Consider the following 6,000-nt stretch of genomic DNA (forward strand, 5'->3'; position numbering starts at 1 on the left):
CTTTGAACAAAAATATCATAAGCCAGGGGAAAACTCCCCCTTGCCCTGCATCGGGGCAATATTTCACAGCTACTGCCCCGCTGCACCAATCCACGGCTAAACCTCGCAGCAGCTTGCGACTCAGAACAAGTAGCGAGGGTTTAGTTAACCCTGGCTTGCTTGCTTGACTCCAATTTTGTTTAAAGAGCGTAAGGCGAGGAGGGAATCCTGCGAAGGGTTTCTCTTAACGTTGTCGGTGATTTATTTTCCTTCGCAGAGCGGTGCAAAGCCCTCCCAGTCCTAATTGCCGGGTGCTCTCTCGTGGCTGCTCGGGGAAGTGCTCACGGTCCCTCCTCCAGCTCAGACCAGACTTTCTTCAAAACAAATTAAAGAAAAGGGCCCGGCGCCAACTGGAAGTAACTCTGCATGACTGTAAAGTCCCCAGTAAGAGGACTTTTTACAGCCCAGTACCCAAGCGCTGGGCTACCGCAGGTCCTTGCTGGGCTGGTGTTGGGGAGCAAATGCAGATTTTTACCTAATTATTGCCTGTTTGAGTAGCCAAGAAAAAAGCAGGAGCTAAACCAGGTCTTGCTGGGCAGAGGTACCAGCGATGACCTCCTTGTGCTGGCAGCAAGCTTCTCTCCGTTAGCTGGTAGCTACTATAGCAGTTTTGAAATTCTGCTTTACCTTTTTTTTTAGTATACGTTAGTATGTGGAGCATAATACATGAGCCAGACCTGAGCAGTGCGGAAAGGCTGTCTTGATTCATTGCACTCATATGATTTTGGCTGCAGTAAATTCACTCTCCTGCTACAGCATGCAATTTGAGGGTTTATTGAATACTGGCACAAACAGAGGGGAATCATCAAAGTCTAGATAATTGCAGGGCTTTTTTTGCTTCCGCTGTCATTGCTTTACCAGCTATTGTCTCACTGCTTGGGAAAGCACGGCCAAATACCTCTCATAAGAAATAAAATATTAAAAAAGTAAATTTTATTCCTTCTTCTATTTCTTTTCCTTGTGGTAGGACTTACTCTTATGTATGATTCTTTACAGTCTCCAGGAAGTTTTTGGTTTCTTCTCCTATTTCACTATCCCTTTATTCGGCGCTGTCTCTGAAAAACGTTATACAACGTCCCATCCGTTTTCTTTGTTAGCACCCAAACTCTTGGCCCCTTTCTGTTAGAGATGGAAACCTAACACCTCTTCTTCAGCAGAAGGAGTTTGGCCTGTGAAATCCCTGGAGAAGCTTTCTGTTCACCTCTGCGAGCACCAGACCGGCGGCTGGGAGAGCGCCTTCCCTCCTCAGCCTTCCCCTACCATTTGTCTTCCCTGCTATCCCCACGTTTCAGTTCCCCTAAAAATCACCCGGAGATCATTGGCCAGTTCAGAAAAGACAACTGCTCCATCGCAGTTGAAATCTGAGCTCGCACATATGGTTGAAGTTAAGCTAAGGTCTTCTTCCCAGAAATGCTTTGTGAAGTTCTTCTGCAGGCAAGTCTTTTCCAGTAAGATAGTGTCTCCTCGCCTGCTATTTTGCTTAGTCTCGCTTTCTTTTATCTTCCTTGTCGAACTTAAATGTCGCCATTCACTGCTAGCAGATGTGGTTTGGGATTCCTACATTCTTTTATGCCTTTATTTCAGTGCTTTCATCACAGCTTCTCTTTCAGCTAGGTGAATCAAAGGCCTTTCCATAGTCCAGTCAATGCAAGCTATACATGATGGCTTGTTTTATTTGGCAATCTTCTCCAGTATGTGATTCATTGTCTGCAGGTGATTCATAGTTAGGAAATTACTTCTGAACCCTGCCAGTGCTTGTGGTTGATTAAAGTTCAGAAGTCCCTGTAGTCTGTTCACCAGCGCTTTTTTGTCAACTCAAATATTTGTGTGCAGTAAAGAACAGTAAAAAGTGGATGTGCTATTGACATGAGCAATTTACTTGAATGTTTGCATCTTTAGAAAGCTCTACCAAAATCTCTAGAACTGGCATGAAACTGTTTCACAATGTCTGACTAAATGAATCACGTTTTACAAATAAATATCTGTCAAATTGTTCAATTACTCGAGATCCAGTCATTAAGCAATAAAATAAAGCGGTAAATAGGAGACATCTGCTGCAAAGTGCTACAGAAACATAAGCATCTTTCTCAAGTTACCTTCTTTGCATTTTGGTATAATGATTCACCAAAAATGTCTTACCCAAGGCAATCAAACAGCAGAAAATTGTCCCCCGCAAAACAATATTGGCATAGCATGGTACCTTACCCAAAGCAAATACAGCTCAACATCTCGGCGGAGGCTACCTAGGAACAAAGAGAAGACTGATCAGTTGACGTGCTGCAGCGTTATTAGGTGAGATCAGATGGTTCAGGATACTGAAACCTTGAAAGAAAAATAGTATTGGAAGTCATTGCTTCTGATCTTGAATTAATTTTTTAAAGATGTAAATGCTGCCCTTCCTTTGAAAGATAATATTTCCCATAATGGCCGAGAGAGAACCCAACTTTCTCTTTACATCAGATGTGCTTTACATCAGAGTTGCTTGTAGGAATAACATTAAAACTCAAGGCATGGATGGTCGAGGGGTTTAAACACTGAGTCTCCAAGGACTGCCTGGTCAAATCCATTGCGGCAGTAACTGAATACCAAAGGTTGGCAACTTCTAGGTAGCTGCTCGCAGACCGAAGGGGGATAACAGCTCGTTTCGGTCAGGCACATCTCCACATCAGGGCTGCCACTCTCCCCAGAAGGATGAGGGGCTTTTTGGCAGCATCAGCCTACAGTGTTGACCCAGAAAATGGTATTTCCAAGAATACAAATTAATTAAAATACCTTTTGGAAAGGCACTCAGATAACAGCAAATTTAAGGAGTTGTAGCCTCTTCCCTTTGCTCTCAGGCAGCTCAGGCTCATTGCTTCATCTAGAGTGTCAGTTTGCAGAGCAGTGCTTGATTCACATTTCTTTGAAAAAGAAAATATTTTTAAAACTTATCTTGATAGTTATAGAATTTCCTGTGAAAGATACATTTTTCCTGCAAAAAGATTCCTACAATGCTCAAGTAGCACTTCAAAAACAGTAAAGCTGGAATGACACTTGCATATTTTACTGGTAATGGAGCATAGTAAAAACAGAAATGGAAAGAATACTCAAGTATCCAAAGCTACATTATCACAGAAGTATCAGCTTCTTTCAGACCTTTCTCTGTATAACATTTCAGCACCAGCAGCTCTACCTATAACTTGGCTCACAGATTATGTTTAAAATTGGAATTGCACATATTAAACCCATACCGTGTGAAGGTTTCTGTGTATAATTCAAAATTCTTTTCTAAACAGAAACCCTGTAACTTCTCCGTGCTTCAGGTTGCACCAGTTTCTCTGTACATACCTCCACTTACAGGATTGGGTGGTTTTTGACAAAAGTGAGGTTTCAAATATCTATTTAGTGATTTTAGTTACTTTCCACAGGTCTCACAAGCCTGAGAAGGTCCAGCAAGCGCAGTGTGTGTTTTAAACCTTCTCCCAATATGCTTGTTTAGACAAATATTTTTTGCTGAGTTCAATTTCTCCCAGGGGAATTGACTTTGGATAAGAAGTGGTTAAAAAAATCCTCCCCCAGGATTTGACTGAGTATAATTGGCAGCAATTTAGTAAGAACACTGGGACACCATGAAATGCAAAATTGGATTAAAAAAAAAGAAATCCTTAAAACAGCAGGTTAAGACCTCAGTTTTCCATCTCATCAAGAAACTGCATCCAGCGCAATTTAAATAGAGACGTTCAACAACTAGGAGCTGAACGCTTGACTTGTAGCCGCCCTTTAAACCTGTCTCAGAAGACATAGAAATGCTCCCGCTTAGGCGAGATTTTTCCAAACCCCACCAGCTCCTTTCTGCCAGCTGCCGTGTGTGTTTGCAAGTCTCGCTGGCTCAGCAAACCTCCAGGTTAGATTTGCCCACTGAGACCAGCCTACGACGCTCCTCTTCTATAAAAAACTACAAGCAATGACAACGAATTTGGCATTTTATTCGTGCGCAGTACTCAGCTTTGAATTCCTGCCTCATTTAGCCAAAGATATTTGGCTTGGTCACTCTTCCGCTTTGATAGCTTAGATATTGGTGCACTTCACCTTAATGCCACATGTGCTTTTTATTTTCGGCTATGCAAAAACTATGTCATGACGCTAGGGAAAATATATTGCCCCACATCCCAGGATAAAAAGGATGGTAGTCAATTCAAATTGGTGTCCACTCTTCCATGATAAGTGCATGCACATCTAGCTGATGAACTTATTTATTTCCAGTGTTTTTTTGTGGTTCAGATGTCAAGAGAAGCACAAAATCCACCATGAGTGGCACAATGACTTCCGTGAGAAGCCGTGCCTCTGGCTGATCTATTTCTCGACTAGCTTTTTAATTAACCTGAAAATGTCCAAAATCACAAATGTGTCTTTAAAGTAGGACTCAAAAGACAAAGCACACATACCGATAAAACACAAACCTAGCGTGGTTTTGCTGTTTTTCTGAAAGAAAAAGCAGCGTTATCATAAAACTCCAATGTTCCTAGTTATGATATAGGGACTCATCACACGGGGGGAGAGAGAGGAGGTAGAACGATGACTTTCTGAAATAAAACCCCACGACTGTGTGTCACACTCACTTACACACAAGGCGAAGCGAGTGGAACTGCCCGTGCGGACAAACGCCGCTAGAGCTGATGCCCACGTGCGTCCCGGCTGCTCGGCCATCAGAAAATGGTGGGGAGGTTAATGGCATCAGGAGCTGACCAGTCCCGCTGACACATTTTTAGGACATATAAAATAAGTTTAAAACAAAGAGTAAGCACAAAGAACTAACATGGTGAGACCCCTTCTTGAAAGCCTGGAGAGACTCCTTGGAAACAACAACTCTTCAGAATCATTTACAAATGCTGCCCCATCTGTAAACACAAGAAACATCCTTAATGTAAACAGCGTCCCTCGCTCTGAAAGTGCGAGGAGAAATGAACAGGAAGCAAGGCAGCAGAAGGAGGAATAAATCAATGACAGACTTTTATGAAACAAGACATCTTGGTCCTTATGCATATACTCACACACCAAAATCGCTTATTAACTCCACATGGATCAAGCGAACTCTTTGGAAAAGAGAGCCTAAAGAGATGAGGAACATGAAAGGAGCATCTAGAAACAGATGGGACATAACGTTTTCAATAAACCTGAACATAGATGGGAATCTCACATAGCAGCAGCTAAACTACCTCGTGCTGTGAGCCCATCAAATTTCACAAGCTTAACAACATTGGGCTGAATCTATACATGTGGATGAGAATTTGCAGAGGATAAATCTAGCATGTTATTCGAAGCTGATGAGCTGTGTGGTTCAGCAGTAGGGATGCTCCCTCCAGGTTAATATAAGGCACCCATGTAGCATGTCGCTGGAAGCAGCAGCTTCTCGATGTGCTTTGACAGCAAGGGTATAATAATTTGTCAATGTATCTATCTTGCCTAGTGTATGGTTAATTAACTGATCTGACAATTCCCTTTCCCATTCTCTAAATTGTCACTGGGCCAGAAATTCTTGTTCTAAGCCTGGATCTGGACCCCACTTTTAAATAAAATTAAAAAATCCCCGAAGTCTGGTAGTATTCCATAGTTATTATTTGGGTTATAGGAAGACCAACAGGTCCAAAAATAAGACCAGAGCCAGTATGTTCAGCTCTGTACAAATCTAGTGTAATTCTTCATGCCTTGAAGAACTGACAGTCAAAATAGAAATGATCAGAACACAGGTAATTAGCAACACAGAGAATAAACCCCCAGTTCCTTGATACCCCACGTACTGTCCTGTCCATGCTGCCCATTCAGCCTAGGCCTTCTAACACCTTCTAATGACCACTGAAGGGTTTTGTTTTTTTTTTTTTGATCAAGAGCTGCTGTGGTACTGATGAATACAAGTATTCCCCATGACAGAGAAGAAAAGCAATCTTGATTGTGGAGAGAAAATGCCCCAAGGTGCAATCAGAT

The sequence above is a fragment of the Harpia harpyja genome, chromosome 12, assembly GCF_026419915.1.
Source record: "Harpia harpyja isolate bHarHar1 chromosome 12, bHarHar1 primary haplotype, whole genome shotgun sequence".
In the NCBI taxonomy this organism is placed as follows: domain Eukaryota; kingdom Metazoa; phylum Chordata; class Aves; order Accipitriformes; family Accipitridae; genus Harpia; species Harpia harpyja.